The sequence below is a fragment of the Cyprinus carpio genome, chromosome A4, assembly GCF_018340385.1.
Source record: "Cyprinus carpio isolate SPL01 chromosome A4, ASM1834038v1, whole genome shotgun sequence".
In the NCBI taxonomy this organism is placed as follows: Eukaryota; Metazoa; Chordata; class Actinopteri; order Cypriniformes; family Cyprinidae; genus Cyprinus; species Cyprinus carpio.
The window spans coordinates 22,741,510-22,764,982 of NC_056575.1; the positions used below are offsets into that span (position 1 = coordinate 22,741,510).

General features: G+C 40.1%; 2 pseudogenes; one reads left to right on the top strand and one right to left on the bottom strand.

The window, feature by feature from the left end:
* The first annotated feature begins 615 nt into the window (after nt 1–615).
* Nucleotides 616–7,356, top strand: LOC122140923 (annotated as a pseudogene).
* An 8,014-nt stretch (nt 7,357–15,370) lies between these two features.
* Nucleotides 15,371–23,342, bottom strand: LOC109086477 (annotated as a pseudogene).
* Nucleotides 23,343–23,473: the final 131 nt, after the last annotated feature.

A 23,473-nucleotide genomic window follows, 5' to 3' on the forward strand; every position in this document is an offset into this window, starting at 1 on the left:
AATAAATAATTAGCTCAGCAAAATATAAAAACACAATTCAATTGAATTTCTGTATCACTCTTTCTTCAACCTTTCTTCAGCTGAATCACAACAAATGCAGAAGCGAGGTGCAGCCTTATGACGTCGCACCACCAGACCAAAATAAGAGTCCTGTTCGCGCTGCTGTGTCTAAAATCACAGAGGTGCATTAAAACTAAATACATAAATACATGAATCAAAAAATACTAAAACATAAGACAGGGGTTGAAGCCCTAGTGAAATACATATTTAAATACGCTGTCCAGTGATGTGCTGAAACAACTGCCAAATGTAGCTGCAAGGTCCAATGTGTAGATTAGCAAATGAAATTCATCTTATATTGTTAACAGAAAAGTCCAACCTGAATCTTCACTGAAAGCTAGGGTTTAATGAAACAGGTTACAGCAACACACAGGTGTCAAAAAGAGCAAATGACTTTCAAAAGAATCTCTTAGATTAAACAGTGTCAAAAATACCACTTTAAAATGGGCCTCTCCTTGTATTTTGGTGCCAAAACATGATGGTTCACCGAGATTTTGTTCTGATTTTAGGAAAGTAAACGCTGTCACAAAATCAGACTCTTTTCCGATTCCACGCATGGATGATTGCATAGATCAGGTGGGATCTGCCAAATTCGTTAGCAAATTTGATTTGCTTAAAGGATATTGGCAGGTGCCTTTGTAAAAGCGTGCACAGGAAGTTTCTGCGTTTACTACACCTTCGGGTTTGTATTCGTATAAGGTGATGCCATTTGGGTTAAAGAATGCCCCCGCAACATTTCAGCTGTTGATGAATCATGTAGTATCTGGTTTGACAGGCTGTTCTGTTTATCTTGATGATGTGGACGATGATCTGTGTTTGGTTGTGGCCCGGTTCTCCTGTGGATCATTAAAGTACCCTTTTCTTTATCTCCTTCGTCGAGCATTTTACTAGCACACCAGCCCCTGTAACAGAATAACGGACCAATACAATTTAGCGGCATTTTTCTTTTTGTGTTTTTTTTGTTTTCCCCCCTCTCGGAATGGATATCCCAGCAGTCCAACTCCTGTGCCTGGAGCAACTGGACCGTTCGCTGGAGGACCATACCAGGGACTTTTTAGATCTGGCGTGTCTTACAGACTTCCCTGACCGCTCGCTCTGTGCATTCTACTATGCTGGCCTGAGCGAGCGGTGTAAGGCACGCCTCCCAGCGAACGGTCCCAGAGAGGATTTCGCCGCTTTCGTGGAGTGGGTGCTGGAGAAAAATGGATCCCTATTTACCATCTGCACCGCCGAAGAGGATATCTCCAGCCCCACTCCCGAACCAGAGACCAGCCAGCCACCATCCCGCTGCACAGAGCTAGAGCCCACCGCAGCCGCAGAGCCCGAGCCTATCACCGACAGGGAGCAGGAACTTGAGTGCGCGACTGACCAGGTGTGTGAGCCGGCAACACCGTGCGTCGTGGGACGACTGGTGGAGATTGAGGGAGGAGGAAAAGCCCTGCCCACACTCCTGGGACTGAGGGTGAGCTGCATTTGGTTTCTGGGAATTATAGAGAGGAATTATTGGACCTTATAGACTGGTTTGGGGAGGCAGTTCCCGATCCTCCTGTGTCTCCGCTGGTTCCGTCCAGCCCTGAACCTCCTGTTTCTCTGCTGGTTCCGTCCAGCCCTGATCCTCCTGTCCCCCCGCTTCTCCCATCCATCCCTCAAGCCCTCATCCTCCTTTTTCTCCGCTGGTTCCGTCCAGCCCCTGGTTTGGGGAGGCAGTTCCCGATCCTCCTGTGTCTCCGCTGGTTCCGTCCAGCCCTGGTTTGGGGAGGGCAGTTTCCCGATCCTCCTGTGTCTCCGCTGGTTCCGTCCAGCCCTGAACCTCCTGTTTCTCTGCTGGTTCCGTCCAGCCCTGATCCTCCTGTTTCTCCGCTGGTTCCGTCCAGCCCTGATCCTCCTGTATTCCCTCCCAACCTCCCTCTCCCGCCTCCTCCTAGACCTGTCAGTTTCCTCTGCTCCTCTTCCGCTGGTTCCGTCCAGCCCTGATCCTCCTGTTTTCTCCACTGGTTCCGTCCAGCCCTGATCCTCCTGTTTCTCCGCTGGTTCCGCCCAGCCCTGATCCTCCTGTTTCTCCGCTGGTTCCGTCAAGCCTTGATCCTCCTGTTTTTCCGCTGCTTCCGTCCAGCCCTGATCCTCCTGTTTCTCCGCTGGTTCCGTCCAGCTCTAACCCTCCTGTGTTCCCTCCCATCCTCCCTCTCTCATCTCCTCCTAGACCAGCCAGTTCCTCGACCTCATCTCCGCTGGTGCCAGTCAGTCCCGCAGCTCACCCTCAGTCCGCGCCATCTGGGCGCGATGGTTCGCCACAGGACGTCCAGTCTCCAGCTCTGCCTTGGCGTGTGGATTCCCTGTCTCCGCCTCCAGCCTCCGAGCCCTGGACTCCTCCTCGGTCCTTCGACCCAGCGGCTCCGCCTTGGCTCTTAGCTCCCTCGTCTCCACCTCCTGAACCCCCACCCTCCCTCCTCTGGACTATCTCTGTCGGTGTGAGGACGCACCGTTCGAGAGGGGGCAAACTGTCTCAGTTATGGACTTCTGTTCCTTTTGTGTTCTCCTTATTTGGTCATGTTCCGTTCCTCGTTTTATTAATTGATTACTCCCCACCTGTTTCCACTCCTCTGATTACGTTCCTTGTGTTTAAATACCCCGTCTGTTTAGTTCCAGTTTGTCCGCTATCGTTTGATGTTTGATGACATTGTTTTATACTACGATGATCTGTGTTTGGTTGTGCCCCGGTTCTCCTGTGGATCATTAAAGTACCCTTTTCTTTATCTCCTTCGTCGAGCGTTTTACTAGCACACCAGCCCCTGTAACAGCCATATGTAATAATAGAAATTCTTCAAAATATATTTGTTGTACAGCACAGAATAGTGTAGTTAATGTAGGTTCTGGCATGTGGGAATTAAAGGAAATTAAAATGCTGACAGATTAGCCAAGCAAGCAGTTGAAGAAGAAGAAATGGTATAAACTGAAATACCATATAGTCAGGCCCACATTAAGAACACTGTACAGAGAGATAAAGAGTGGAAAAAAATATATAAAATAAAAACTAAAGTTGCTGACCTGGAGGGGCAAAGCAGATGGCAGAATATCCGATTGGTGGGTCTACCAGAGTCTACACAAAACTACTGCCATGACGTTCTAAAGTTGCATGCAGAATTTAACGGTGTCAGGTCTGAACTCCATCAATGGGGCATCAAACCTGCTCTTCTCTACCCGGTTGAGCTGCGCATCACACTTCCTAATGGGGAAAAGAAACTGTTAATGTTAATTAGAACAATCTGCCGCGGATTAATGCACAGGCTTGCATAGGCTGCAGCCTAGGGGCCTCACGTGTGCAGGGGGCCTCGGATTGGCCAGACATTTTTTTTTACTTAAGCGTGAACCAGGCACGGCACGGCGCATCATTCCAGTGTCCAGTTTCGATGGGCCAGACAAATTGTGAACGTTAAATTAAAACGTTATCCAATCACTATTTAACCTAATAAAAATTACTGACTAATATACTGTTAAATTATCTGTGAGTATACATAGTATAGATTTTAATAGCTTGATGCTCTTTAAATATTTTGTTGCATTGTAAAAAAGTTTCGGTGCATAGGACGGACCTATCTCCATGGTTCTGACCAAAGAAGAGCGCTTTGGAATCTCCATTACGCATCATACCCGGGCAGCGTTTCCCGATAAAGCTGTCTCTTAGCGCGCTACAAAGACTCTTAAGGTATAACTTAACTAAAGGTGTACTACCACTAAAGGTATACCATTGCTAAGCGTCTTCAGGGCTATCATCCACTTGCGAGGCAGAGGCGCTCTCCTAGCGACGGCACTGGTCGCGCTAGCACCCTGGGGTGGCAGAGACGAAGATGTGCTAGGTGATGTGGATCTCAGCTCTCTTCAACTCCTGGTTGCAGCGATGAATCTGAGACTTTACGTGCGCATTTAAGGTACCTAAACAACAATGGTTGCAACAGGGCTGGGTTGGAAAATATGTGATGTCATTATGTTTTTTAATTTAATCAATGTTGATTATGAAAATGAGCATGCAGCATGAGAAAGATATGATACATCATGAGATGCGCAATATGTCTGGAGACATGGGTAAAACATTTTGACCACTTCATTAAAGTTTTGTTTTGTTGTCTCTTTTTTAAAAGATTTTCGTTTTGTATAAATTGTATCTTAATTTTGATCAATGTTTTATCAACCAATTGCCTGTATTTAATAAATAAGAAGCAAATATATAGCAGACAATGTAATAAGGCGCCGACACGATCACTTGCATTGCACGTGAACTGGAGGGTGCCGAAACTCAGCTTGTGCCTCACAGATTTGAGAAATATAGGCTATCTATTATAGAAAGCTTGAAATGTCTACTTTTAAACGAAAATAAAAAAAAACAAAATAAACACTCAACACTCAAAACATATAAAACATACATAAACACTCATTCATCCATGGCAATCACGCATAGTCAACATCATCCAACTCAACCTTTGCAGCGACACAGAAAACACCAGTTTATTAATAAATAATTAAATGTCTCCTTGCTATTTTAGACACATTACTTTTACCGGTTCTTTGTAGCAAGCTTTATGCGTGCGGTCGAGCGCTTGAGTGCATCTATATTAGGTTAATGCTCATTATCCTATAGGGTATATAGCCTAAGTAATTAAATTAATATAAAGGGGCGATTTGTCCACGAATGGCTTAAATGAACAACTACTAGTTGACTAGAAAACAATTTAGTCGGAAGCAGCCCTTATTCCACATATTTTCGAACCAGGCAGCAGAGGCCATTCTGGGTTGAGCGAGCGCAGAAACATCAAAATAGACATAACCAGCTTTTTAAAATTGTTTTTAAAACTAAATATTTAGACTATTTTAGCACAAATTATCAGCTTATTTTGGATTTTTTATAATTCCTGACAAAATTTGAATATATTAAAAGTTTTTTTTTTCTTTTTGAAGAAAAGTTTTGGATGGGCCTGTTGAAAAGTGGGTGGGCCTAGGCCCGTCAGGCCCACCCATAACGCTGTGCCTGGTGCGAACAAAAAAACACCCTAATTGGCCCATAAGAAACATTTAAAAAAACTGATTGGGTGATTGGGTAGATGTGAATTGGCTATCCAATCACATGCCGCTGGTCAAATCATGTCAATCATTTTCATTTATGTCACTGCTATCTCTACACCACATAGTCACAAAATCCCAAAAAAAAAACAAAAAAGTAGAACAAAAAAATAAAAAACTAAAAAAAATAAAAAAAACAAACCAACAAAAACATCAAAAAAAAAAATCCTAAATTGACTGGATATTTCAAGGCTGCTGAATCTTCATCCAGTCGACAAGATCCACTGCAGGAGGACTGCCAGCTAGCATCGGCTAACATCGGCGCTGGGGTTGAAACGCCTGTAGCGGGATCCTTAGCTGTTGCAGCAGCTAGCTCATCATGTTATCGGTAGGTAATATTTCAGGGAATTTGGGGGAGTTATTCCACAATGCAGTGTTTCCTCTATGTTGATTTTATTGTGGCAGTGCGCAATGGCAAAATTTCTTCTGCCACGCTTTTTTTTTTTTGTCAAAATGTTCGCTTTCTTCCGAGTCTACTATTAAACGAACAGCTCGCGGGACGATTCGGGTGCTAGGCGTCTTTTTTTAAATTTTTTTTTTTTTATTAGGCCTAATATTAATACATAGTTTATTTAGTTTTATATAGCAATGAATAATATCATCAACTGCTGGCTAAACTATCCATCATCTGCTGGAGCATTTATGGATGTATTATAAGACCAAAACAAACCAATTATGCGGCTATTTAATATGCACGTGAATGACGCAATCTTTATGTTCATGTCTTTATTCTTGATGATGATGCTAGTTGTATTCTGGCCCTCATGACCCCTGACCTAGGACTAGGTATAAATTAAGTAAATTTGCTCAATGATATGATATTAGGCCTAGACCTAATTTGTTAGGAATATCAGTTGTACCATAAAATAGGATGAGAAATAGTATTGTTTTATTACAATTCTATACAAAGCAAATCCTACTTATAGCTCGGATCCTGCATGTTGGAATAAAATTGATGAAGACATGAGGGCATATTGGATTAAAATTGGACATGAAAGTTGCAAGAACAAAGACGCAGATGTTGCTGCCTCTGAAAGACAACATAAACAGCAAAAGAGATACTTTTCCAAAACCCTGTTTAAAAGAAAGGAATGGCTGCTTTATTCCCCCTCAACAGGCACCGTGTTTTGTTTTGCATGCAAATTATTTGGGGACAGTGATATACAGTCTGCATTGACAGCAGGCTATAGTGACTGGAAAAATGCAGCTGTCCGCCTCGCTTAACATAAGGGATCAGAGAGCCACAGAAAGGCAATGCTCGCGTATGTTACACGCTGTGCAGATGGTGGGTGTATAGATTCAGAAATAAAAAAACAATTTGACAACGAATGCGAATATTGGACCGAGGTTTTAAAGAGGGTGGTTGTGGTGGTGAAGTTTTAAGCAGAGCAAGGACTACAACTTAGGGGACATAGTGAAGTTTTTGGGAAAACAGATAATGGGAACATTATGGGTGTGCTGGAAGTTATCAGTGAGTTTGATCCCTTTTTGAAAGCACATATAGAAAAATATGGCAATGCTGGAAAGGGAACGCCATCATACCTCTCATCGACAACATGCCTAGAATTTATTGAACTGATGGGGGAACAGGTCCTTGCAGAGATCATCAGTCAAATTAAAGTGGCAAAGTACTTCTCAATCAGTGTTGATTCCACTCCTGACGTTACACACACTGACCAGCTCACATTTATCATGCGACATGTGACACCTGATGGCTGCATCACAGAGCGTTTCATCAAGTTTCTGCCAATCCAGGGTCATAAAGGAGAGTCGCTTTGCCAGTCTGTGCTTGGTGTTTTACAGGACATGGGTATTGATATCAGTAACTGCAGAGGCCAATGTTACGACAATGCAGCCAACATGTCTGGTGTTTACAGTGGCCTACAAGCTCGTATTAAACAAGTAAACCCATTAGTCGAGTGGGTACCGTGCACTGCACACACACTAAATTTAGTGGGTGTTAATAGTGTTAACTGCTGCCTTGAGACGGAGGAATTTTTTAATTTAGTGCAGACACTTTTTTTTCGCTGCAAAAGATCAGTAATGACACAACTCAATGTCTCACTACACAGGATAAAGCCAGGACACTGTATGTGGAGATGGACAAACTAGAGAATGGAATTCTGTGTAATATGTGGAACAACATACTGCAGCGTTTCCACAAGACTAGTACTGCTTTACAGGGAGTTGACCTGGAATTATGCAATGCTGTTAGTTTGGTCAGCTCGTTGGGGTATTATTTAGCCAGCCTCCGAGAAGATTTTGATAAGTTTGAGACTGATGCAAAAAACATGTCTCCATCTTTGTCACAAGACTACAAAGTGGACACGCAGAGACACAGGAAAAGGAAAAAACAAGCGGATGAATCCAGTGAACCGGACTATGTGTGGTCAGGCCGCAAAAAATTCAAAACAGCTGTTTTTATCGCCGTCATAGATCGTCTAGTTGCCGAGCTGGATAGGAGGTATCACTCCTACAAAGGAATTCAGCAGACATTTGGGTTTTTGAATGAGATCCCATCCATCCCCCTACAAGATCTACACATAGGAGCAGCAAATCTGCAGAAAAAAATATTGCAGGTGATCTGGAGGAGGATTTTGTGGATGAAATTGGACAATTCAGAGCAATTCTGACAAATTCCTCAAAGAAAAAGAGGACACCTCAGGAAGGTCACTACTGCAATTTATAAGAGCAAGGAAACTACAATCAGTGTTTCCAAATGTTGACATAGCACTCCGGCTATTTATGACTTTACCTGTAACCAACGCCAGTGGGGAGCGCTCTTTTTCAAAACTGGGACTAATTAAAAACAGACTCAGATCCACCATGGGCCAAAACCGACTCAATCACCTGTCTCTGATGTCCATTGAAAATGACGTTCTGCACAAATTGGAATTTTCCGGCCTCATTAAGGACTTCTCTGCCAGAAAATCAAGAAAGAAAAAATTGAGATGAGAGAGAGAGACAACAGCAAGTGATGAGAGAGAGAGACAACAGCAAGTGATGAGAGAGAGACAACAGCAATTGATGAGAGAGAGAGACAACAGCAAGTGAAGAGAGAGAGAGACAACAGCAAGTGATGTGAGAGAGACAACAGCAAGTGATGAGAGAGAGACAACAGCAAGTGATGAGAGTCGTAGATCATCATCAAGAGATGCTGTGTCAAGATCAACAACAGACGGACTGATTATTTCAGTCAAAACAAAGGAGTGCGTCAAGGCTGCAGCCTTAGCCCGACTCTGTTTAATATCTATATTAATGAACTGGCATCAGCACTTGAGAAGTCCTCTTGTCCTGGTCTGACCCTCGAGGGCAGAGAAATCAAATGTCTCTTGTACGCTGATGATCTTCTGCTCTTGTCACCTTACGAAAAAGGGCTACACCAAAGCCTCTCCGTTTTAGAAAATTACAGTAGAGACTGGGCCTTACCAATAAACATGGAGAAATCCAAAATTATCATCTTCCAGAAAAAGCCTCGCCTTACTGACAAAAAATATAGTTTTACAATCGGGGGAACACTTCTTAATCATGTCACATGTTATAATTATTTGGGTCTCACTATCTCAGCTTCTGGTCAATTTGATCTGGCAATAAAACATCTGACCGATAAGGCACGCAGGGCTTATTACACTATAAGAAAATCTTTGTTCAAATTCAACCCATCTATTAAATTATGGCTAAAAATCTTTGACAGCATCATCAAACCCATTCTTCTGTACGGTTGTGAAATCCACTAAATAGTGCATAGTGCATAATTCAATTAAGACATGCAAAAGTTAAAGAAATAGAAAAACTAACTAATCAGGAAGAATACATCCATGATTGGCAGATCAAATTAGAACAAATGAACAAATTAAAGTACTTCTATAGATTAAAGACTGGTTATCAGTTGGCACCTTACTTGATTAAAATTAAAGACTATGGTCAGAGGAAGCTCCTGACGAAGTATCGTCTGAGTGATCAGTCTGTGTGTGGAGACGGGCCGACACAAACAGAGCTGGAGAGAGAGAGAGAGAGAGAGAGAGAGAGAGAGTGTGTGTGAGTGTGTGTGAGAGAGAGAGAGAGAGAGAGAGAGAGCTCCGTCTGTGTCCTCACTGCACAGAGGGAGAGAGAGGGACTCATAGAGGACGAGCTGCACTTCCTCACACACTGCAGCAAATATAAACACATTAGAGACAAGTACTTTACCCAAATAGCTCAAATTGTGCCTAAATTCAGGCAAGCAAGTGACATAGACAAACTTGGTTATATTTTGGGAGAGAAAGAGAAGTGTATCCAGCTAGCAGCGCAGTATGTGTCCTCCTGCCACATCATGAGGGACAAAGACTAAACCCCTGGGCCCATATTCATAAAGATTCTAAGAATCCTCTCAGAGAACCCTTAATTTAGCTTAAAAACTTTTACGTAGGAGTCTTAGCTTAAGAGCGATTCGGGACCGATCTGAGAGCAACTCTGAGTAAGGAAAAGACAAAAACTTTCATCTTAGCAACGGGGTCAACCCCGCCTCCTCACTATGTATGACACAATCTTTTCAAGACTGTGATTGGTTGGTTGTCCAAGAAGGAAAAAAAGAGTGATTTTAAGTATAGGGTCTATTCTAATCCTTCACTTTGAATTTGCATGCGTAATTTTTACTATTTGACCGTTCTCTCTCTCTCACACACACACACAAATTATATGTGTGTATATAAATCCCTTTTTTTATTTACCATGCTTTTAATTTCCTATAAGGTATTTGATTGGCTTAGAATGATAAAAATTGTTCCACTCTTTCCAATTACACTGATTGCTGTCTATTTAAGTGGTGGTTTGAATGTTGGTTTTTAATGTATCAAACATGGAATCAAAACCAAGAAGGGCGAGAAAGCCCAACTGGACAGAGGAACGGTGTTTACTGTTAGCCCAGTTAGTGGATGAACACAAGGCCATTCTTAAAGGAAAATTCAGGCCGGGTGTCACAGCACGGGACAACAAGCAGACATGGGAGTGTATAGCACAAACTATTAACGGTTCATTCCCCCTGCTTGTGCGCACCAGTGAAGACTGCGAAAAATGCTGGTATGTGTTGCAATCAAAAACAAGAGAGGAAATTGCAGCATACAAGCGTGAGTCATCACGCACTGGTGAGTACTATAACACTTTTTTTAAATCGCTGGCAAACTAATCTCAAACAATTATATGTATACTGTACATATGGTCCACTGTGTTGTTTTCTGGGGGGGTATAATCTGCACTGAAAACAACTTGAACGTTTCTGCTGTTGTACCTCTTTCTATTTACATAAACGTCCTCGTCTTCCGACGGTGCAATAATTCGGATGTGGGTTCCATCAATTACTCCGACAACACCAGGGATGCCTGCTGTATTCATAAATGCAGTTTTTTGAGCCTGCAAGGTGGGAATGTCCAGTGGAAACTAAATTAACTGTGACACAATAAGAGGTTCTGAAAGTGCTGTAATTGTTCGTGTGATCAACTTGCTTACAGAAGGTTGTGACAGACCCAAATCATCATTGAATTTTTCCCAGTTGCCATATATCGTAATGTAGTGATTACTTTCAGTTCTGGCGCTATGGCATTTCTGCGCTGTGTCGGAGATGTTAGCGCGTCTCTAATAAGATCAGTCACAAACATGATCCCTGCACGATTTAATCTATAGTCTCTTATTAACTCCCTGTCATCCATTGTCTCAAATCCAAAGAGATATTCTTTATAAAAAAGGTTAAGAGTCAACCACTCCTAACAAAAAAAAGGCTCATTCTAACACGCCCCCACATCGCTATGTCACGATGTGGGAAAATTTGCATAACACCGCCCAAATGTTCACGCAAAGAAAGAAGGCATAACTTTTATTCTCGCTGTTGCTGCCATGTTGTGGAGACGCTGTGTGTTTCGTTGTAAAACCAGAACTACTTTGTTTCGCCTTCTAAAAGAGGACACAACTAGAAATCAGTGGTTAAGTTGTATTTATAACACTGTTCCAGAACAGTTTCAACCCAAATATTCTGTGAGAGTAGCCTACAATGCCGGTGTCTGTTTCTATAAAGTTGGCCAATTCCAACTTTCCAAGGACAGTCTGGCACTTCTGACTCACAGCCTGTAAGTAAATTTTCATATTTAAATAATTTGCCACTAATGATTCAAACATGAGTTTTGAGCAGTATAGAATAGGGCTTGTTTCTCCGATCACAAATCCAGACATGGTTTTATGTTTACGTTATGCAACGCAACGTGTAAAAAGACAGTATAAGTCATTATAATCTGTAATTTTGTCCCCACTGGATGCAACAAATGCCTCATTTGTAATGGGTTTTATTGGTTTTGTCTTGTCGAGCCGGGACACGGCATCTGGCTCTATGAAGCAGTCTCAAGCCTTCCAGTTTTCATCCAAAATATCTTAAATTGTGCTCCAAAGACGAACGGGTTTGGAACGACATGGGGGTAAGTGATTAATGACAAAAAATTTATTTTGGGGTGGAGTATCCCTTTAATTTCCCTCTCAAAAAGTTAATTTCTTACAACACTCAGTGAATATGTCAGAGTTAAGAGAATTCCACAGGGACTGAGAATACAAAAATAGCCGACAATTGGGCAAAAAATGGTGTGAAATTTTGAATAAGGCCTCTCTCAACCTCACTGTTTTGGTCATTGATTTTGTGAGTAAGAACCTTGCCAACACTCGTCAACAGATTGTTGAACTCAAGGATAGTATTAAGAGCCTGCACAATCCTGAGTTTTTAAATTTCCTGGAGAGTGGACTTCAATCATCAGTTGAAAAATTATAAAAATGAGCTGCAGAAAATAAAATAAAAAAAATACAAAAGAGATGCCCTTGACAACTGGGATGACAAAGAATATCCCTGGCGTAATCCACCTGTTGATGTTCCCAGGCATAGATGCAAGTCTATTTTCGAAATATACCTTCCACCTAGGTGTAAATGATTGTATTCCTTCAGACGAATCCAGTTGGAGTTATGTTAAAAACTGTCCTGGCTATTCCAAGCTCTATCATTGCAGTCAGCGGGTGTTACAGTCCACAAGTCGTCAAATAAATCATGCGCATTCACAATAAAACATGCCGCACATGGCTTACACAAATTAATACAAATCGTCCCATTCAAAAACTGTAAAAACAACTCGTGCTCATTTATAAATAGACTAAAAGCAACAAGTCAAGACAATGCTTGTGGCTCTTTGATGTTTGAGTATGCAGACTTTTTTCAAGCTCTTCACCTTTGGGAAACTTAGTCGTAGTTTATTAACAATAAAATGGGCATACCTCAGGGTTCAATATTAGGCCTGTTGCTTTTAGTCTGTTCATAAATGAGCTCTGAGTTGTTGCCCAGATGTTGATTGCAAATTTTATGCTGATGATATGGTAATTTACACATTTGCTAAACACTAGCCAAAGTTGCAGTGATTTTAAGTGCTCAAATGGAGATGAAATCCCTGTGGCTTCAGGAAAATAACCTCACGTTGAACATACATTTATTTTTTTTTTGTTTCTCTAATAAAAAAATATAACAACAACAATATGCTTAGTTGTATGAATTTTATAAATCTATCGTATATAAAATTTTCAAATGCTTACACAATAAGGCACCACTTGTCTTATGTAAACTGATAAAGAAACAGAATAGTAATAGTAGAAGCACCAGGAATGCAATAGGTGGTAATTGTAGGACTGATTATCGTAGAACTTCACAAGGACAAAGAGCTTTTTCTGTAAATGGCTCCCAACTCTGGAACATGTTAGCAATTCATATCTTTCAGTCACGTGACCAGCTCGAAGACCTGGAGGGTGAAACATCTATAGAACTGCAGGACAAGTCTGTCTATTTTCCATCTGTTTCACTGGACTGGACAGGACAAATCGAGGCCATCCACTCACAAATTCCCCCTTGAATGTTTTAAAGGGTCATAGGACCTTCAATTGCAGTAAATAAATTAATACATAAAACAGGACAGAAACTAATACTGATAGATATTACTGAATTCACAACAAATACATCAAACTTAATTTTTGTCACATATAAAAGCACTTTACAGTAAAGCATTGATTTTGAGCTAGACTGCTGGAAAGATACTGCTAATAAATTCTGTCATTTCCTCACCCTCATGTCATTCCAAACTTTTTTTTCTGTTGAAAACAAAAGAAGATTTTGTAGAATGTTACCAAACCATTTTTGGTTACCCTTGATTTCTACATATATTACAAAAATTTCTTGAATTTCTCAAATTATGTTCCACAAAAGAAAGAAATTCATACAGGTTTGGAATGGCATAATGTTGAGTAAATTACATGATTTTTTATTTTTGGGTGAATCTCCCTTTAAGAACTTTATTATTTGTAAATAATAAACACCTAATTCATATAAGACACTGCTATTGATCTCTAATCAGGCCCTTATTGAATTAACATTTGACTTCAGTTAAAATTCATTAGAACTAAACATCTAAAAACAAATTAGTTCTTGCTTAGAATCCAGAGTTTAGCTGACTATTAGTAGGAAGGTGGTCACGAAGTAAACCCATAGTCCTCATTACCACGGTTATATGGTTTTTAAAATAAGTAATAATAAACTATAAAATGTGTTGTTAAAAATACTAAACATGAAGAAACTACAAAACCCCTTCTATAAAATTCAAATATTCCCCAATATATAATAACAGTAACATTTATAATAAATACATTTCTGCCAACACATAGGCTATTTGTACAGTGTTAATAACTTCAACCTCATTGTAATGACTGTTTACTGCCAGCATCACCATAGAACCTTTCTCGTATCTGTTCTCATATCACACGGCTGTATAACAATTCTGTGTCACATTAATGTTCTCATATCACACGACTGTATAACAATTCTGTGTCACATCTGAATATATCAAGCGACTTGCGCTGTTTATCACTTATAAATCTCGGCAGAAGCGCAGCGCACCTTCGTCAGCGCTGTGTGGGAGACTGATCCCGCTCTGATTTGATGCGCCGGGTAGCGCTGCTTCACACTTTTGTAGTATTTGCTTTATGCGTTTTGCATGCGCTGTAATTTAAAAACAGCAACTAATATCGGGTAGGTCTCCCTCGTTTGGTGATTGACCCAGGGCCCACTAATTGAATGTAATGTCCCAGTGCTCCTGATAGCCAGTAGGCAATTGCGGGCCCCCCAGAACTCTGGGCCCTTTGCACTCTCACCCTTTTCCTCACAGTAGCGATGCCCCTGCAGGGCAATAGTCTTAAAATAGGTAATTAATTTATTATCATTGTTATTAATATTTTTTTTTTTACTAATAATACTTTTGTATTATTATTACGATTGTTTTATATGCCATACTTACTGTATGTGTTCTGGATATGTTGCATCACAGTTTGTAACGATCCATTTTGAGAGTTATATATATTACATATAGTTGTGTGAACTTCTCCTGTATTGTTTATGCTTGAGTATATGGAAATCACAAGCTCTAACACAGCCCTCTCCCAGCAAGGGGGCAGGGAGCTCATTTGCATTTAAACGTACAAACACAAAAACAGCACTTTTTTTCCCCACCCAAAAAGAGGCAGATACAGTATGGTACAAATAATCTGTGGGGTATTTTGAGCGGAAACTTCACAGACACATTCTGGGGACACTTAAGACTCATGATACATCTTTGAAAAATAGATTCCCTTTAATACATTAATATGTTTACATTAATATAATAAAGTTCCATATATTCCACATTTCTGCCACAATACCATGGTGCGGTTATTGTGACTACAGTAAATCCATGGGGAAGCCTTCTAACTGGATCGTTAATGGCACTGTTTCTCTCCCCTGATGAAAATGTCAGTGCTGTTTTAAACTAAATCAATGAACAATTTGTTCAAACACTTCGTTTTCGTTGTAGCTGATCAAGACCTTTCCGCAAGTAAACACTGCTGTTTGAACCAAGCACAAGCAGATAAACATTCCATCTGGCTCAAACGAGTTGTGCTTTAGTTCCACTTTTGGCTCATAAACCTTATATTGAACACGCATTTTCGTTTTCTAAAGAAAATTTATATTGTGATAATTATCGTTTTATTGCCAGCCCCTAGTGTGAGTTCTCATGTGCCTTTTAAGGTTCCTTTTATGATTGAAACTTTTTCCACATTGTTGGCAGGTGAAGGGATTCTCTCCATTGTGTATTCTCATGTGCACTCTCACACATCCATATCATATGAAACTTTTTCCACACTGAGGGCATGGGTAAGGCTTTTCTCCAGTGTGAATTCTAATGTGCCTTTCAAGACCTATTTTACGTGTGAAGCTTTTTCTACACTGTTGGCATGAAAAAGGCTTCTCCCCAGTGTGAATTCTCATGTGCCTTTTAAGTCCTTGTAGAGTAAAACTATTTCCACACTGTTGGCAGGTGAAAGGCTTTATTCCAGTATGAATTCTCATGTGGACTGTAAGGTTTCTATGTCGAATGAAACTTTTTTCACACTGGGAGCATGTGTAAGGCTTTTCTCCAGTGTGAATTCTATTGTGCTTTTCAAGACCTATTTTACGTGTGAAGCTTTTTCTACACGGTTGGCAGGAAAAAGGCTTCTCCCCAGTGTGAATTCTCATGCGCCTTTTAAGGGTTCCTTCTTGAGTGTAAACTATTTCCACACTGTTGGCAGGTGAAAGGCTTTTTTCCCGTATGAATTCTCATGTGGACTGTAAGGTTTCTATGTTGACTGAAACTTTTTCCACACTGAGGGCATGTGTGAGAATTCTCTCCAGTGTGAACTCTCCTGTGAACAGTTAGGTTTTCACGTTGAGCAAAACTCTTTCCACCCTTTTGGCACGTGTAAAGCTTTTCTCCCGTGTGAATTCTCACATGCCTGGTAAAGCTTCCTTTACGAGTGAAACTTTTTCCACACTGAGGGCATGTGTAAGGCTTTACACCAGTGTGAATCCTCATGTGCCTTTTAAGACCTAGTTTACAAGTGAAACTTTTTCCACACTGTTGGCAGGTGAAAGGGTTTTTTCCAGTGTGAATTCTCATGTGGAAGTTTCCTTGTTGACTGAAACTCTTTCTAAAACGAAAACTAGCAAAATAACTTCTAGTTCCTGTCTTTTGAAGATTCTCACATTGATCTTCCTCTTCAGTTTCATTAAGTACTTCTTTCTCCTCTTTCAGTGCCATTAGGTCTAAGGTGAAAAAACATATAAACAAATAAAAGTTATCAGCAGTTCAATGGCACAAGACAACATGTATCAATATGTTTAGTTTATGTTTGTAACTATACACCGTTTTCAACTAAATGAAAGGTTTAGGTGTGCTGAAAGGTAGGGAGTGGAGAAATGTCTTTACGATTGGTCGACAAAACTGTCAGGGTGTGGGGGTATGCCCATAGTTGAAGGCTGCAGCTACCCCGGTTTCTAAATTTTGGCTATTCTTATACAACCTGATTTTGCCGGCCTGAAAACACAAGCTTTTGAAAAACGTGTTTCTTTGAGAATAAAGGCCTCTAGTGCTCCAGTAGACGATAACTTTGAATATGCTTTAATGGCCTGGAGGATCTCAGACCAGTTTCAGAGAGAATCAGATTGGCCAAGAAGAATTGCAACAGTTTATATAGAATAGGTACATGAGGTCTGTCCACATAAGGTGACCCACTCCATGTCAAATAAAAGCACTTTAATTAGGATCCTCATATGACATTCTTCAAAAATATCATTAATTTCTGTAGAGCTTAACATTTTAAAGTGGAAGTGAAGCAGTCAGTCAAGTTTACATTTAGTAAACTGATTTTCACTTTAATAAAAATGTATAACAAACATGATTAATGTAATCATTTTAAAGAAAAAAAGATGTTTTGTAATAGCTTCTGAAGCAAGGGAACTGCCATCTTTCAGGACCACAGCGTATGATGTCATAGGATTTATTTGTTCTGTTGGCCGGTGAAGTAATACAAGCATTTCTGAACACACTTGTTTTGAAATGGAGAAAGATTAACCTAGGAAGGACTGTTGAGCCCATAATAAGTCCAATTGCTTATACAGAGAGAGGATACTTGTCAAAACAGCCATTCTGACATAATTTTGTGTGCATTTGCTCAAGAAAACAAGAAAGAGAACTCAATTTTGTACTTGCAAAAAAATAGCATGCGAGTACCCGCTGAAATCTCTTTTGCACATCCCCATTCCACAATCTCATAAAACAATTTCAAAAAACACTTCACTCTCTCATCATAGACCTCCTTAAAAAAATACAATGTTTAAACTAACAAGACTTAAAAACGTGAGAATTATAAACTTTCTTTAGGATGAAGCACTGGTCCGATTCAACAGATTGGTGATTAGATTAAGCGTCCTGCAAAAATCATGAAAGAACAACTTAAACACAAATTAACAAAAAATACACTACAAAACAAAAATGGTGAGTGAGCCAGTGTAATGCAAAGGTCTGAAAGGTCTGACATCTCATAAAACAAAACAAAATGTTTTATAAAACAAAATCAAAACTATACCACGACAAAAAAAATATAAAGACATAAAAAACAATATTTTCAATCAATGTTTGATGTAGTCAGTTTGATGTTGGAAGTTCATCCAAATTATGTTGAAAACTAGAGCCAGACCGATATATCATTTTGCCGTTTATTGGCCGATACGAGCCTGTCGCAGATATATCGGTATCGGCGTATATGCGGTCAATAAGAATTTATTTAATTTTTTTACAGAACATAAAACTCAGATAAAATGCTTGTAAATGGTGTAATTACGAAGTTTGTCCAGCAGAGTATGTGCCATTGTTTGCTACTGGTGATCTGGATGAAACGCTTTAAAGCAGGGGTTACCAAACTTGCAGAGATTAGCTCCAACTTTCCTCAACACACCTGTCTGGATGTTTCAAGTACCTATTAAGACCTTGTTTAGCTGGTTCAGGTGTGTTTGATTAGGGTTGGAGCTAAATTCTGCAGGAAACCACACCAAATTCGGGGGATCTTTTCAGCTCGAGGAGCCCTCTCGAACTCTGAATCAAGTGTACATCTTGAGGCCCCCTTTAGAATGAGACCAGCCCTGCGTCGATAGCCCCCGGAGTCCAGGAGTAACCAGACCAAATACTTCTAAACGAACCAAAAACAGGAAGTAATGACAAGATGCAACGCTATGCGACATGATTGGACGACACGGTGTAACCAAAACAAAATGAGTAGAGAGCAAACGTGGAGCAACGATAAGGTAAAGTGCCTTTTATGAGCTCCTTGTGAGTTTGCAGGTGGTGAAAATAAAATTATATGTACATGCAAGAATGAATGCGCTTAGTCCAGCCGATGGCATTAGGTGTGTTTGACTTAAAGCGGCACTGAGTTAGAGACCTGCACTACCGCGGGACCCAACGCAACAGGGTGCAGTGTGGGACAACTCTTGATGGGTGAGTGCGGGTGTGGGCGTTAAGAGACTTGTATGTGTGTGGGATGCGGGAGAATAAAACGATTCGCTAGTTTCTATTTATAACACGTGTTTAAAGGGTTAAAGTTGTTATTTATCTGTTGCACAAAAGCAAAAATAATAACTAATATTGACATTAAAATGACTGACATGCGCAAGTTAGGAATAGTTTCTATTTATAACACGTGTTTAAAGGGTTGCGCAATGTAGCCAATCTGTTGACAGACTCAGCTGTTGATTTCTGGAACACAATGGCCAGTCAGAGATGATTAAGTTAGAAACTACTCACCACAGTGCTGAAATTGCGTGCTCACGAATCCTCTCATTTTAACACACGATGTGTAGACACTGTGAAAGATTCATTGTGCATATATTTATTGTGTTATAACAGAGCTTTATGAGATCACGATGAACTGAGATGTCAGCTTTTAGTGATAATAAAGGAAGCGCGCTGCTCACATTCTGCCATGCCAAACCATGCACGCAGCAGCCCATGCTTGCTTTTCTGTTAAAAATAACAGTGGTTTGTGAATGTTGAAGCTTAGCCTAAATAACTAATATTTTATCGGGAGTGTTTATGCTGGGATGTTGTTGAGCTTAAGAGATGTTAAAGAACCATTTCATGTAAATTTCTTTGATGTAGGCTATATAGATTACATTTATGCGGGACTTTTGCAGGCGGGAGCGGGGTAAAACATAAATGTCGCAGGCGGCAGCGGCACCAGATAAGATATATTTCTGTGGGAGCGGGACTGAAAAATCCAACCCACGCAGGTCTCTACACTGAGTAGACCAACCGGTTAATTGGTGCTTTGATATCATACACCTGCTTTAAGTCTATCGCACCTTTTCTTTGGGGTGTTCGGTGAGTTCCGTCATGATAAATATGTCATTCAAGCTGGCCAATCAGGTTGTGAATATATCACTATGCCTTTAGTTTCCGTGTCTTTAGGTTCGCTGTCAAAAATGCCAGTGTGAATGCTAAGCAGACCAGGACCAATTGAATCATTTTCCTTTTTGGTCCGGACCAAATAAACCGAACTAGAAGTGTGAACACACCCTTAGACCCTGCATTAAAGGGGTGCTATTTTGACACAGCCGTAGTTCACTGACAAGGTACGCAATATCGCGTTCATTATCCCAGATGAATCGCCTTTGATAATGAACGCGATATTGTGTACCTTGCAGGGGAACTACGGCTCTGTCTATTAAATGCTGCTCTATTTGAAAGCAGGTGATGGCGATTTAGCGGTAATCAGGGAACCGGCTTTACTGACTAGATACGCATGATCATATCGTTCGATATTAAAGAGACATACAAAAGCAGTGGTTACAATCATCCGGGTTTAAATCGCGCTCAAATTGATTTGATTTTGACGCAATATTTACACTTAAGTTCACAGCAGATGGCTATGGTAAGGGCCATGACATTTCCTGGCACTGAGTGGAGCCAATCACAACACACACTGGCCCAGCTAACCAATCACAGCATACACTGGCCCAGCTAACCAATCACAGCACATCTCGTTTACCAGTAGGCGGCCTTCATTTGATGCAGGAAATATTTGAGCCGTTCGTGCCAGATTGGGGAGAGAGGTGTTGTAATAATGTAAAATATGTGTTTTTCGAACTACCTAGTATGAGAGCCTGTTCTTGTACACCCCCAAAACAAAATCAAGACTTTGTAAAAAAGCATAATAGGACCCCTTTAAAGGTTCACATTTTAAGTTTACAATTGCAACATACAATGTCATAACATTTGCTTAATATCAAAAAAGTAATGTACCATGACTTAAAAATAAAGTGCTTGCATGATTTCTAAAGTAAACAAAATTTTAAAACAATAAAATAAATACATATGTTAAACATTCTCAGAACCTTTCCACTTGGATTTAACAGTTTTTTTCAGTTTGTATTTATGTTCCCTGTGGAAGTAACCAAGACCGTACCGCCAGCACCACCCTAACTGCACCACGAGAGAAAGCTGCAGCCACGCAGCGACCCTACCCCCGGCTGCACGAAGGCTCTTCATATGGGACGCGGCGGAACCGAGGATTAAAAACCCAAATGACGCCACACTTCAGCTTTGTACACCGAAACGGGAACTGGAACAATTATTTTATCCTCCATTACTAGCAGCGAAACTATATTAACATGCCCTAGTATTTCCTGTCACTGTATAAGTTCAGAGATGAAGGCATCTATCTAGAGGTCGGGACATCAACACAAAACAAAACAACTGCCATGAATCTTTTTGTCATTCATTTTTTTAATATTATTTTTATATTCTGTTTTCAAGAATCGATACAGTATCGCCAAACAAAATATTGCGATACTCGCGTGTATTGATATTTTCTTACACCCCTATTGTTGAATACCCAGCCTCCATTACTTATCTTTGTCACTCCACTATAAGTGTTTCACCACCACGTTTAAGTGATTATTGCAAAAACTGTTTGTGTGTATATATATTCTGTTTATGTATATACTGCATTCTGTATATAGGCTAGTACCAGTCAAAAGTTTGGACACACGAATGGGAAAGTGTTCAAACTTTTGACTGGTACTGTACTATAATATACACACAAAGAATATCAGCCAATATATCGATATCTGCCTTTTTTACTCCTAATATCAGTATCGGCCCTCAAAAAAAAAAAACATATCGGTCAAGCTCTAGTGAAAACCAAACACTTTTGTGTGTTAAAATCACATCCCTGTTCAAAAGTAAAGAAATGCTTATATTACTTCACTGGCCAACAGAGCAAACAAACCCTGTGATGTCAAACGCTTTGGTATTGAAAGATGCGGTGCCCTTGCTCCAAAAGCTATAACAAAACATCCTTTTTGCTTTAAAATGGTTGCATTAATCGTGTTTGTTACATCTTTTTTTAATTACAAAGGAAATCAGTTTACTAATGTAAACTTCACAATGATCAAATGTGTGAGTTCGGCTTTGAGAATGAAAACCAACCTGTTTGTTCCTCAGTATCTTCATGTTTGACTCTGAATGATTCTTCAATCTTCACGTCTTCACTCTCCTCTTTAATAAACTCCATCTTTGTAATAGTGTGTCACGTGGATCTCTGCTGCTTCACCAGTTTGTCTGTGTGTTTTGGACACTTTGTCCTGTTTTTAAAGGGTTAATTCACCCCAAAAATGAAAATATGTCAATAAATTACTCACCCTCAAGTCATCCTAGGTGTATATGACTTTCTTCTTTCAGACGAATCCAGTCGGAGTTATATGAAAAAACTGTCTTTGATCTTTCAAGCTGTTTAATGCCACTCAGTGGGTGTTGCATGCTTCAGTCCAAAAGAAGTTAATAAAAAGCACCCATCCATAAAAAAAAAAAAGTGTCTCTCACGGCTCCGGGGGGTGAACAAATGCCTCCTGTAGCGAACTGATTGCAATTTTGTAAGTAAAATATCCATATTCAACACATAATAATCACTGTATGTAGCTTGTGCTCACTGTTGTAAACGGAAGCAGATCCGGGGGAATTACGTATGAGGTCAGCTTTTCGCATGCGCCACTCAGAAGTGACGCAGCAGAGAGATCAAAACAAAACAACGGTCACTAATTAGAAGTACAAAACGAGGATTTGTAAAGAAGGATTTCGATATAAGCCAGGAGGAGACTGGTTTTCCTTTACTAAAGTAAGGAAACTTTGCTTCCTTTGCTCCTGTAAACAAACATTGGTTTTCACGAGACACAACCGGCGCATGCGCAGCACTGACCCCATCATCAGCCCGGAGCTGCTTCCGTGTACAACTGTTGGTGCAAGCTACATTGAAGTGATTATTACATTTTGAATATGGATATTTTCTTACAAAAACGCATTGATTCGTTACAGGAGGCCTTTGTTCACCCCCCGTAGCGTGTGAGACACTTTTTTATGGATCTGCTGCTTTTATTTTAACTTCTTTTGGACTGATGCATGTAACACCCGCTGAGTGCCATTCAACAGCTTGAAAGATTAAAGACGGTTTTAAATATAAAGCTCCAACTGGATTTGTATGAAAGAAAAGTCATATACACTTAGGATGACTTGAGGGCGAGTAATTTATATGCAAAATATCATTCGCGAGTGAACCAAGCCTTTAAGAAGAGAATAATTAACAGAAAGAAATATAAATACAAACTAAATATCTGGGTGCGTTTCAATCAGCTCCCTAGTTCAGTTACCTACTTCACTACAGATTATTAAAAGAACACAATTTATACTTATAGTTAACATTTATGTCTTTATGGTTTATATTTGGTATTTAAAAATTGTAGACCACATTTAATCGATAAGACAGTCAATCGAGCGCTTTGAATCACTGAATAATTTTGCTTATAATTTATCAAGCGACTCGGAGTTTCGAAAAGCTCAGTTTCTCTCATCACTTTACATATCTGTATATCATATATCGCTCTTCAGACTGACATCAGACGACGGTCTGAGAGTGCTAAGACTACTGTCCAGTGGCCCGAATCCGCGTTTTACCGTGAACTGAACTTTTTGACTTATATAGGGGCGAAGTGAGACGCACCTTTTTCTGTTTTACTCCTGTGGATGTTCTTTAAAATCACATAAATAACGTGCATTACAGTTAGATCGATTATATTCATTTACTTTTAACCCTCGTGCTAAAAGAAAAGTAAAATCGACTATTGAATCGATTAAAACACTGTAAATGATTAAAAACACAAACCTTTCTTCTGCAGAATCACAGACACTGGAGCGCGGCGCACACCTTGTGACGTCACATTGTCCGCCCAAAATAAAAGTCCTGTAGCGCCATATATACCGTGCGTGTATTGGATAGATTGTTACATACAAAAAAAAACTGATAATAAATAATAAAAAAATAACTAATGCAGTGGTGAAAATATATACTGAATATA